The sequence below is a fragment of the Plutella xylostella genome, chromosome Z, assembly GCF_932276165.1.
Source record: "Plutella xylostella chromosome Z, ilPluXylo3.1, whole genome shotgun sequence".
Taxonomy (NCBI): domain Eukaryota; kingdom Metazoa; phylum Arthropoda; class Insecta; order Lepidoptera; family Plutellidae; genus Plutella; species Plutella xylostella.
In genome coordinates, this window is record NC_064012.1 from 13,599,933 (window position 1) to 13,613,950 (window position 14,018).

Sequence of the window (14,018 nt, forward strand, 5' to 3'; positions counted from 1 at the left end):
GCCAACCACGACTCTACCTGTTTGTATTAAGCGTGCCGATTACGGGACAACTCTCGTTCGTTCGTTCGTCGTTTCAGAGAGTGACCCCTGGATCCGTCACTGCGTGACTACTGACTGTACTGACTACACACAGTTAGATCCCGTCAACTTCAGTCTGCTGATTGACACTACACCGGTGCCTGCAGTCGGCATCATTTTGTTTCCCGAATATTGCACTCAATTTAGCTCAACTGATTGGGCGGCACAATATGTACGTCTAGATTTTTTAGGATTCACCTGTTTTACGATAGATCACTTGTTTATGAATAGTGCTTTATAGTAGTATTTTCGTGAGAATTTATCCGGCTCAAATTGAAAATAAGTTACACTCGTCAATTTCAGATATGACGTAAAAATATATATTTTAATATTCACCCATAGGTAAACAAACAGGGCTGAATAAAACCTGAAAGCAATTTCCAAAAACATTGTTGTAGCCGCTGCGGGGATTTTAAAAGGCCCTCGTTTTTATTTTTCATTTCAAACGTCACGCTCACGATCAGACATGAACTTATTTTTTATTTTCCATCACCTATTCTTTACACGGATAGGTAAAAGCTTATGGTGTAGTTGCTATAGTCTGTCCCCTCCCTTTGGTATCAAAGCATTCCTAATCCGAACACACAACCACCCCCGCGCCAGCTTTGTGCTCAATATCAATGCGTTTCAGACGGTCCAGTCTATTGATGTCAAAAGAATTGTCTTTTTGTTTATGTAAATATCTGAAAAGTACCACACAAGCAGCTCAAAAGGTACTGACCAGCCAATCAATGCTATAAAAACAAAAAAAGTGTAATATTAACTCCAATTAAGTGCAGATGAATGCTATCGGATGTGATCAGACATACAGATGATTCCCATTTGAAAATCAAAATAAGTTACACAAAGGTGAAATATGAAAGGATGTGACATCAATGCATTAAATTAATATCATGTTGGCAATGCGACGAGCCTTTGAGGTTTTGTCCGGTCCGGTTGTCTATAGTACGGTAATATGGGGGCTTGTTCCTGACATTCAATCGACAATATTAAAATCCATGTGAGTTACCGCTATCTTTCAAAGCGATTCTAACTTGATTTTAGTATCACGAATATCACGATTCGGGAATCTGGTTTGTTGTAGTGAGTGTTGTCCCGAAGTTAGGAGCGATTACAGTTTTAGACCTCGTCAAACTAACAAACCATCTATTCATTCTTTCAAAGATCGGTTGGTTAGTTTAACAAGCTTTCAAAAGTGTAATCGCTCTCAACTTCAGCACTTATTTACTTGTTTGGTCCGAACTGTACCTACATAATTACAACAAAATAAATATATTTTTCTTTAGCGACGTTCCATTTAAAACTACCTATGTCGTCGATTGTAAGCCCGATGTTTCTTATGTCGTGTCTACATAATATTTATATAGGTATGCTATATTACTTCTCTATAGCCATTCAGTTATTAGAGGTTATACTAATATTATTAGGTACTTATGCCAGCAGTGCAAATCAAAATATACCAATTTTGAATTTTTAGAAGATTTCTGTGGAGGCATCATCCCGTTTTCGCGTCAGAATCGCATGGCTCTTCACGGTAGGGACACATTGATCAGTTTTCATCATATTAGCGGCTAGGGTAGCGTTCATCTCGGTTTAGGTCACCCAGGAAACGCCGACCCCCGTTCTGATGCACTAAGCCTACCTATCTAGCTGCCTCTAGGTAGGGCCGGAGGGGTCAACATTCATTTCCGACTAACTGCCGGGTTCTGCACAAAAGAAGCACGAGTTTTATTAAATAAAGCGTATTTGAGTATGGATTTTAATAACGTTTGAGCGCTAACGTGTTCAATAATAAATACTTGGTACAGTCGTGTGCGTTTACAGGAACGCTTTTTGACATTGTCGCGATGTAATTTCGTATTAACAACTAATTAAGTCCTTAATATTAACTTAATATTAACTACAGCAAAATGTATCCTTTAAATAATACTAACAAGCTAATAATAGTGGGAAATATGGAGACTTTGTTTTTTCAAGATCGGATGATTTCACACTCACACTAACATTTTGTTAGATAACTATCAATATAGATTTATGTATTATACAATACAGCAATAACAGTATTAAGTACTATTAGACAAAAACAAACAAATAAACAGTACGATTGTGGCAAAACCCTAAATACGAAATACCTGGAATTAACGGTGGTTGTAATCTATTGTAAATACGTGCGGCCTTTATTCAGCAGTTCTGGTACATACATACAATGTACAATTGTACATACATGTATGTTTTATTTACCCCGAGTTTTCTATTATTTACGGATAGAACATACAATGAGTGTTCTGGACAGCGTCGGTAATCTCGCCAAATAGTAGGGCTTTAATTTTGTATTTTTGTTGCTAGCATTAATAATGTATTAACGATTTAATTCCATGGTTAAATTTATATCGCGAACGTATATGGTGTGTAATAATATAATATAATATGTGGGGACATCTCACACACGGCCATCCGACCCCAAACTAGGCAGAGCCTATGATATGGGTATCGGACAGCTGATATATCTACACAAATATAGATAGATACTTTATCAACACCCAAGACCCGAGAAACAAATATCTGTATTTAAACAAATATTTGCCCCAGCCGGGAATCGAACCCGGCACCTTCGGCATAGCAGTCAGGGTCACTGACCACTACACCATTCGGCCGTCATCATGTGTCTATGTATTATTTTGTTGTTGCTTGCAAAGGCGACCGAATGGCGTAGTGGTTAGTGACCCTGACTACTGAGCCGATGGTCCCGGGTTCGATTCCCGGCTGGGGCAGATATTTGTTTAAACACAGATATTGGTTCTCGGGTCTTGGATGTGCCCGTAAAATGGCAATAGGCCCGCCCCCTATTACATTGGGACTAACATAACACTCTGGCGAAAAGTACGTGCAGCAATGCACCTCTGCCTACCCCGCAAGGGAGTACATTAGTACAAGGCGTGAGTGCGTGTGTGTGTGTGTTTGTGTGTGTGTGTTGCTTGCAAACTGAGTCATGAAGAACTTTTAGCACACAAATTCCCTCTCTCTTTGGTCTTTATTACTTTTGTTGATATCCATTAATTGTTCTAGGATACCCTAATTATGATTATGTTTGTATGTGCATGGTTCGAAGTTAAATAAACTCAAAGGGGAGGTACCAATACGTCAATTGGTGACCTAAATGGCTATTGCAGTGTTGGCCTACGGGCAGCGTTCGACGACGTTAGACGTTATTTATAAACAATTAGGACTAGCTACGTATCGAACTATACGACCGACACTGCTGAATAACCCAACAACTTACAAGCTTCCAAGAAGCTAACCTAATTTCCAGTATTTACCGATAGTTTTATAGATCACACGACATAAACATTACAATGTAACTAAATTACCATTACGTATACCAGATAGGATGTAAGTCATTCATCGTCGTCAAATCGATAAATCTCTATAACTTTATTTGTAATATACCTACTATAAAGAAACATAATATCCAAAAACTGACAGACTATAAAATGGTACCTATTTACCGAAGTATCTTTACATCACAAATACCCTTAGGGTGAATTCGTCCAAACATCACGTTACACGAGAATAACTATACCGGAATTAAAATTATACGCGAGTAAATATCTAGGATAAGTACATTTGCATTCTACCAAGTTATACCATGATTAAATTGAATGAACGAGGAACGAAACTGTAATGCAACTAAAATAAAAAAAGCTGCGTTTCAAAGCATGCAATAGAAATGACATGCCAACTTAGTTTGAATGGATTATAAAAGTATGAAATTGTTTATGTTTTAATATTTTATTCGCTGTTGTTATTCTGAGACTTTGCCTTTTAACGTACTTTTGTTTTTGTTTTGACAGATGTGATTATATGTCATTATGACGGTTTTCTAATCAGCTGATGTGCTGCCGCCATTACAAAATTACTCTCGGATAAGCTCGTTACACGGTCAATTTTGGCGGTATAACATTTTATTCTTTGGATAAGCTAGTTATCTTGGTTTCAGGTTTGGTAGAATGCAAAATCTGCTTACTCGCGAGTAACTGGTACTTTACTCGTGAGTAAAAAGATACTCGACGTTGGCCGAATCCGCCCTTAGTGATAGTAACAGATTTTCTCTTAGAGACACCATGAAATGTGATAGGCAGACTCATTATGTTATAGAAAATATTATAATGGCTGGCGAGACGAAAATATAGGCATAATGGATATGGATTTATCTGTATTCATGAATAATAAGAAAGAATTAGGTTTGATATAATAACCAACAAATAACCTAAACGAACTAAAATGCCTCAATTATTGACATACGACTGTAATCCCCGAAGAAATGTTTTCCATCACCGCCAGAGTAAGCTATATTTATAGTATAGTGGTACTTAAATTACTATATAGGTATGACGGCGTCCCACGCTGCGTCTACCCCAACGGTTATCGGTTCTTCGGCAGATATGACCAGCCCACTGCCACTTCAGCTTGCATTAAAATTGCGGTTGAAAAACTCACTCATAATCGGGCATACGCATGTTTTTAAAGTTTTTGATAGCTCCTTTAGGCGTTAAACTGATATACGGTGATACTATCCGACATATCACATTTAAATTAATTATCACAATCTTAATCTAATTAATTTTCACCGAAATGGAAAGACTAGTGAAGTGCATTAGCTTGTTTCTAATGAGGCCATGGTTCTGAAGACTATTTTGAAGTTAATTTTTGTTGCCGTAAATAGTCAAAAAAATATGCCAAGGGCTTACTTATTAAATTTCAGGTCACAATTTGTTCCGTGATTTTTCTGATTATGTCAGGGTCGTTTACCTTTAAATTGATCTTGGAAGTGAAGTGCGAATAGAGATAGTAGATAATACAGGGTGTTGCAAAAATGGTATGCTAAGCCGAAAGGGGGTGTTTCAGGGGGTCATCATGAACAGCTTTTGTTCTACGAGTTTTGAAAATTCACAAAAAAAATATTTCTTTTTCCATAGAAACTTTTTTGGTCACGTGACTTTTTACTATGGAGAACGAATTTTTTGCGATTTTCCAAAACTCGTGGAACAAAAGTTGTTCACAATGACCCCCTGAGACACCCCCTTTCGGCTTAGTATTCCCTTTTTGCAACACCCTTTATAAAATAATGAAACAGCCGATTAAATTAGTGCAAAAGTCATCCCATATTGTATGCCGAAATCCAAAATGGGATGACACCTCAATAACTAAACAGCATCTTTCCATAGCTTAAAAAAATGTTAAGTCAGTGCCCCGTTATAGTTAATACGTAGTTACTATGCGAGCTTACTCACAGACATAGCGTGCATAGTATGCACTGCATACCTTAAATAAGATAGGACATTTTACTGAAATCGATCGCTTATAAAAACAGGCACACACATAAAGAAACAGAAAATAGTTATAAATAATTAATGAATCAAAGATATCCCTATCCCACAAAAATAATATAATTAATAACAATTTAAAACCCCCAACAAATAATGTAATAGAATATAATCGAAAACCTGCAGAGTGCAGCAGAGTACATAAACTTTTACATTCACTACATACCTATCATAATTTCGTATATTTACTCTATGTTTACCAATACATCATTAATTTAAGCTCAGTATTTACTTAAATTCAGTATACACGAGTTGCTTTTGCAATCAGTAATCGGAAATAGATTTTCCGAGAACACGTTGTACTAGGAACTAGGACTAACAACGTACGCAAAGTGAACCTACCCCAATACACTTCCTATTAACCGGAACTGTTCAATATGTTACGTACACACAGCTTTTGTTCAACAAAATGGGATATAAATTTAAATGAACAGCTTAGACCTTGTTTTAATGTATAAGTACAAGCCTTCCTTGAAAGGTAGGCAGGGGTGCATTGCTGCACTTTCTTTGCTGCGTAAGATCCAATTAAGTTACATTCAAAACCATAGAACAAATAGGCATAAGCCGCATTTATTTGTAAGTAAGAAACAAATCATGTGTTCAAAAAATACCTATGCCGTAAAACGCGTGGAATATCGTAAAGTGCAAATTGGGCGTCCCGTACCTAGTTTCCAGAAGTTTCCGGATGCTCGGCACCCAGTTCCATCAAAACTTGCATCGTCGTTGTTTGCGCGGTGATGTTTGACGACGCCACTATTGTCGCAGCGAGCAGTTACCAGCTAGTAACTAGCTGCAGGTGGATGCAGCGTGGAGCGACCCTCGGGGATATTGATTTAAAGTAGGTATGCAGGCGTAGGGCGCGATCCCGGCTATAAAAGCGGGTGCAGGAGCCTTCCCAGCGTCAGTCAGTTGCCTCCAGCCGCCGGGCTCGCTGCCTCCACCCCAGGACAGGTAAGCCCTCCTACCTGTAAGACTTTTATTTTAATTATTTCATCATTAATTTTCTTTCCTGGAGTCTGCGAGCGGTCTGCCACTCGTTGGTTAATTTGAGTCAATTTCCATCGTTTCCCGGGCGCGTTAACTGTAATTCCAAGTTGTTGCAAAACTTTTTACGGACTTCGCGCGCTTAAGTAAAAGTGTCGTTTTCCGGTTGTAATATTTTTTTTATTTGGTAATAATTAATTGACTGGCTCTTTGTGAAGCTGAAAATATTTTACAGTTGTCGCACTAGGTCTTAGTGCGATACTGGACTTAGAATACTTACCTAACTAGATTTATGATTTTTATTTTCATAAAATTTTAAAAAAATTGTTTTTGTCTTAATACTTTTGACTAAAATTTTTCAAGCCATTTATTCGCATGGGTAGAAGTTGACATGATGACTTCATAAAATTAAATTAATGATGATTTATTTAAAATATTTTCACATACATTTGTCTTCTTTTGATCTTCATATTTTCAGGTATTAGGTATTTACGGTAAATTACCTACTTTAAAATCAAATGTCTCAACAATATAGTTAACGCCGGACATAGCTGAACTTAACATTTTTTACTAATTTTTTAAAGGTTTTGTCTAAAAGTAGATACGTTACTCTACACAGTTCAATCTGGTGTAGAAAATGTAACTAAAAGACGCAGTATCATTTTAGTTGCCAAAATCTACTATTACTGATATTATAAATAATTTTGATTTTGTATATTCATGTGTTCATCAAATGCATTTTTTTACAATAACAAATGATTCTGAGCGACTGTTGCTAATTATTTATCAACTGGCTGGGCTCAGCGTGCAAAAGCTGTGTGTTATTTGCAAAAGTGTCAATAATTTTGCGAATACATTTGCCAAATATTGTATGTATTATTGACGAGATATCAAAATATAATGGGAAGTATTTGTTTGCCATTTAATTAAACATTTCCGTTTCTGTAACCGATATTTGCGGTTGACAATAGAGCTTAAAATTAACCGGGCATTCCCGGTAATGTCCATTATTGGATAGCAAAAGCCGTTTCGTTCATTTCACATTTCCAGGTAGGAAACCCAATTTTCGTTCAATATTAATTTATTACATACAGAATTATTGAAACCAATAAGTATTATCTAAATTACAAAACAATACAGACTTTAAGTATATTTCCGCAATATTATACTTATGATTTTATGAGTTATGGAGAGGTACATTGTTTGTACCAGTAGGCAGTCTTATTATCGTAATCGGATAACAAAATTGACAGAGCCAAAAAAAGCTATATGAATAAAAAAAGTTTCACATTTATTTTGTGTCGGTTACTTAAGAATCGCTCCCTTTGTGTAGAGTTGTATTTGAGAGTCGAGATAAATGATTATATCGTAGTATCCACTTGTTGCGGCGTTGAGCCCGCCCGCTCTGGAGGGTTTCTCTATCTCTATACTGTTGAGACACGAACGAACGAGAGTTGTCGTGCAATTGGCACGTTTAATACTACAAGATAGAGTGACCCGACCGCCCCGCCGCCGTACTCCCCTCGCGGCCAAATAATCCGATGAAACAAATTTACGGAAAACACGCACTTCTGCTGTATACTTAACAGTGAATATGTGGGTTTTCACAATTGTGTAAGCCCACTATTGTGAAAAATCTGCGCAATTTATGCACGGCTTATGGCGGTTAAATCGCACCCCAATCTCTGTCTGCTCTATTCATTATTAACAGTGATGATGATAAATTCAATAATAAATCCGGCTTTTAAAACAAAAAATGAGACTGCATTTTTGGCTGTTCAATCCATTAAAATAATATAAATTTAACATTACTGGAGGTAAGTACTTATTATACAATATTAATAATGAAGTAAGTAAGTAATTTAATTATTAAAAACATGAATCTAATTTTACATGTTGATTAATTATAGAATACAATATTTTAATTAACACTATTGAAAATTACAGGTGAAATGGATATGGCATATAAAAACAAGAAATAGAGAGAGCAAGAAATGAACACGATATAATATTTAATTTACTGTAATTAATTAGATAGGTATAATAAAAACATTGAGAAAATATACGACCGAATGGCGTAGTGGTTAGTGACCCTGACTACTGAGCCGATGGTCCCGGGTTCGATTCCCGGCTGGGGCAGATATTTGTTTAAACACAGATATTTGTTCTCGGGTCTTGGATGTGCCCGTGAAATGGCAATAGGCCCGCCCCCTATTACATTGGGACTAACATAACACTCTGGCGAAAAGTGGGTGCAGCAATGCACCTCTGCCTACCCCGCAATGGAGTACATTAGTACAAGGCGTGAGTGCGTGTGTGTGTGTGAGAAAATATTTTGTGTTTGTATTTACTAGACTCTGTAATAACTTATTTTTAATTATGTTTGTATGAAATGAATAAATATTTAAAATAAAACCATTGTGTAACAATCATTTTATTAACCCTGTTTCGACCACCACAGCTTTCATACTATTTTTAAACGTATTTACTGTTTGTGCTCGTAGCGTATTTGAACACGGAAAAAGCTTTTATCGGGTAAAGCTCGCGAAAATTCCACAAAGCTGCCGGGCTGTGGAAATATCATAGTTATCACGTATGCGTGATAAAGTCGTTAGCAGGACCATGTTAACTTTGATTCGTATATTCATTCGGTGTAATGGCAATTATTGCGATTTTAAAATGTGAAGATAAACTTACACCCATATTCTTAGTCACTTCCTTTCCTTATAATTTCCTTGACTTAAGGTTTCTTCCTTAATTCGATAGCTATAGTCGTAAAAAGTCTCCTTCACTTAAGCATTTCCTTACTCAAGGTTTTGGAATGAACTGTCAAAGTGAAGGTACCTCTTGAGCTACCTTATAGATACTCAAAGGATAGAAATGGCGGAGTTTGACGAATTTATTGAATACGTTTTAGGAGAACCATATAATTTCTTGGCACGGCGATACATAAGGGATGCTGAAAACCCTTTCGAATTTTACAATGATACGGAATTTCAGGGACGGTTTCGATTTAGCAAAGCGAGTGTTATAAATCTGCTGATGCCTCTATTATTTGTAAATAATAATAGAAATCGCCGAGGCCTTCCACTGCCGCCAGCTTTGCAAATTGTGTTGACCTTACGGTTTTATGATACCATTAATTGAGCCTGAGCTTGACCTGGAAGCTGTTCCAGTAGCTGAAGAGCAGGATGCAGCGCGAGGTAGCATAATAAGGAGTGCATTTATAACCAGGCATTTTAATTAGGTATGATATGAAAGTTAGATTTTTGTTAACTAAATAAGACAGTTTTTAGCTAAATAAATTTTTTCATATGTATGATTTTGTAATAAAAAATAACAGGTATTTTAAAATGTTTTATTTAAGTATCACAATGTTTTACATAATAATCAACGAATCAGTCTTCCTCATCCAGCTTCTACCTGGCTAAAAACTTTAGAAATAACATAGGAAATGTAGAACAACAAATAATCAAATATTTATTAAATAATTAAAGATAAAAAAAAACTATGTAATTAGTCAATTCTTCCACTTCCACTCATTTTCACCTATTGATTAGATATCACAGGAAATTTCTAAAGATTACGATTTTAATAGGTACGCTGTTAAAACTGCAGGAGTGAAGAAATTGTTTTCATAGATGTTAATGTTGATTGTTATTCTTTTTTATACACTGACACTAAACACGTTTCGTTACTGCAATTTTTTTTGACATTGTTTGAAGATTTGAAGTTATTTATTCCGTGTCATAGATTGTAGCATCTGCGTAGAACGAAATGTGTTGATAAATCTCAAGAAAAGGAGTCGTATTTCTACCATAGACAAAAGAAAATGAGACCGGAAATGATTGAATTAGCTATAGAACGTAAAAAAATCCTAAGCGAAATGTTTCTAGCTTCCTTTTTGAAGGAATCTCAAAATACCGACTTAGAATACCGATTTGAAGTGTTCTGTGAGAGATCCCTTATGGCATCCTTCAACAAGTGAAGTAGAATCTTAAGTGAAGGAAATGACTTAGAATATGGGTGTTAAGATTCACCGGAAAGAGAGGCCTAGGTTAACATACCTATTGACGAATTAGCCGTAGCATATTATGTCCTGTCAACCCTGTATATTTTTTATGGGTTATATAACTTTCCGAAATTAGATATCAATTTAAACAAATGAAGCTAAATTTAAAACATATGATTTAATATTTTTTTTTATTTTTTTTTGACATTTAAAATATTTAATGCATTCTATTTACTAAAAAAATTACAATTACTGCATATAATAACTTAAGCCTAATAATAAATAATACACTATGTTACAATTAAATTAATTAATTAAAAATATGTTTGTCACCATTGTTTATCAAAGTGACCATAAGTACAATATGTTCATTATTTACTGGACACCCTACCAATTGTAAATTCTCGTATTACATTTAGCAAGTTGGCTATTAACGCTAGTCCACTCCATGTTTGCAAGTAGGTTTTTTACTGAACTCTGTCCCATCAAAGATTCTAAGTAACATTTTTTTGAAATCTATTCTATCATAAAAGGAAGTCAGGACCTACAGTCGCTGTGACCGAAAACGGTGTATATATATATATATCATAAAAGCTTTGCGTCAACAAGTTCTCTCTTAACAGTACGTTAGAAAACATTGCCCCGTACGCTCTACAATTTCCTTCAGCATACAAGATTAAGAATAGTTGCCTGCACCCGATCCAAAAGCAATGCGACCGTGTTTTGCTGTGCACCGATGAGCGAGAATATTTCCTTCGCGGTTCACTGTTTTGCGTGCAACGATGCACTGCGAACTCGCTTCCATATGACTTGATTTACACGGCGGCTGGACTCTGTAACATTTTCCCGTCTCCCGAGATGCAGGCTTAGTGGAAACGCGGGAAATGTTTACAGAGTCGAGCGTCGGCGAAGCGTCTTTGTGTGCATCGCGGGTTTTCTGTTAACTGACTTATGTGCGCTTGTGTGCGTTCTCAGTGCAGACTTAATGTGTGTGTGTTTGTGTAAAGGCTTCACTGCATATTTGCGTTCATTGATTTGGTTTCGCAATAATATACTTACTGTCAGTACCTACTGAAGCGTTGGAGAATAATCCACCTCTCGCTGCCCCGTATAGATAGAATGGGATTACGTAGATGTAATGAAACACTTATAATTATGTTTATGGTTGCAATCTTAAGTAGGTACCTAAGCTGTAAAAAATGTTAGTTATATTTATTTATTGAAACAAAATGTCCCATACTAATAAGGAATTTATTTACTAAAAACGACCTATCCATCCCCAAAAATGAAAAGACTAAACTATGTTTTACAACTTGCAATAGAACCCGGACCCACCAGTACAAGACCCAATTTCACAACTTCACGGCACTGCTGGTGCTCTAAATTTCCTTTGTACTTAAGCAACCTAAATAGCTACCTGAACAGACAGGAATGTACCTACATGACTATGTATATATAAAGTAGGTATATATATATGTGATGCCGTCGCGAAGTCACGCTCCCGCGACTTAACATCTTGTGTTCAGACATATTACCTTCCCTGTCAATTGCAGCCGATCTAGGACGCTTCGTGCTGAGCTGGTTACCTTTTCCCACTGCATAGTGCATTTTAAAACCATCACGTTAGGTACACTTTGTGTAAATTGAACACAATGCCCGCTGATTGGCGTGAGCTTTCATACGGCTCCTTTGCACTTTTAGAAAAGCTTTTTCTGAAAATAATAGTGAATTTTTATTACCTAAAATGTTTTTAACGTGTCATGTTTTGGATTTTATCAGACAAAAGCCCTAATTTGGTTATGGCCTAAAAATTACCACTCAAAAAATATTATTCACTTCTCAAAAAATATTATATGACTTATTATAAATAAAAGTAATTTAATTAACTATCATAATATAGCGTCGGAATAGTTATTTCAAAATAAACAGACACAAAATATGTATTAATTAAAAACAAAGATATGTCAATTTGTTTATTCGAACTGGGTCAGGTGAGAGTGGCTTAATTTTAGATGATAATGACATCAATAACAGTTATCTAAAAGGGAAATCTTGTAAGAATATTAAAATAGTACGGTTTATGTTATTAGAAAATAACAGTGCTGTTAATTAATGAATCTAACCTTCGGAAAACTGGGAGAGTCAATAATGGTTCTACCTTTTTTGGCATAAGATTTATTTGCCTAATCTCGTATTGCATAGTAACGTTTGGTCAAAGTCTCGTTACGCCGAAAATCGTATGGCATAAATCTCGTTTAGTAAAAAGTTATTTCGCATAACATTGTTTAGCCTAATAATGACCAAATCTTGAATAGCCTAATAATGCTATGGCATAGGTTTATACAAAGTAATAATATTCGTTTGGCTTTAACTTTGACGCAGCGTCTCCCTACATAGCGCAAACTGGTGCCTTGTATTGTTTCCGCTGTTTGGAAAACGCTCCGCTCCGCTTCGCTGCGCTCCGCTTTGGTTTTGATGATCATGTGCACCTAACACGCTCCTCCTCGCTTTGCTCGTCGTCGCACCTATTTTAAGGTTTCGATCTCATGGGGTTGGTAATAATTATATTGGTCGTTAACTTTCGATTTTTTGATCATACAATATCGTGATTTTCGGGATGTAGGAGAAAAATACCACAATTTGTACATTTACTACGTACTTAATATATTATTTATTAAGATAACATTACGAGAAACAATATTATACATAGGTATAGACGAACATAAATTTGAGCAAACGAAACTTAGGTGTTTAAAGATTGTGCCTAAAGAGTTTTAGACGAAACGAGCCTTATGCCACATAAGTCTTGGCAAAGTGATGGTTCGGCCAAAAAAGTTTAGACTATACGAGTTATGCGAAATGAGTTTTGGTCAATAAAGATTATGCGAGATGAGCGGAACCCGTCAATAATAGGTATCTTTATACAACACGGTTAATAATGCATTTAAATATTTTCATAATTTGTAATTAACAGAATGCGACTCAACTCAATATAAGACAGCTTTAAAATATACTTACAAAATGAGCCTCCTTGAATGAAATATCAACTGTAATTTGCATACGTCCGCGTTGGGACTGACGCTTTTCAGCCTGGCTAATCCTTTCAACACGGTGATAACCCTAAACATGTTCTATTAGTGTTTGTCACAGACACGCTAAGACGAAACCGATACGCAAAGACATATAATGATGTTTATAAATACGCTCATCACATCGGAGCTCTGTCGGGAGTCATGGCAACCCTGCCGCCGCCGCATCATATCAAATATCGTGTACAGTTAGCAAAATAATTACATTGGACAGCCCACCGCAAACAATTTAATTTTATGACCCATAGACGGATGATAGGTGACATGAAACATACCTAAAGAGATTTCCACTATTCTTTTTAGGGCTGATTTTTCAATAGTTTAATTATGAATAATTTAGAATAATTATGATGCTGTCACATCTGAATTTTTGTAAGGCTTGTAGGTATATTACATTTATAGCGAAGTTTTTAATAAATATATTTACTATTAGACAGTGACAGCAACAATTTTTTCCTCAGATAACATTTA

At 36.0% G+C, this 14,018-nt stretch overlaps 1 protein-coding gene across 2 annotated transcripts in view; it reads left to right on the top strand.

Moving 5' to 3' along the window:
* LOC105394096 (G-protein-signaling modulator 2) overlaps positions 1-14,018 on the top strand; it is a 59,933-nt gene that overhangs the window by 20,188 nt on the left and 25,727 nt on the right. The window lies entirely within an intron of this gene.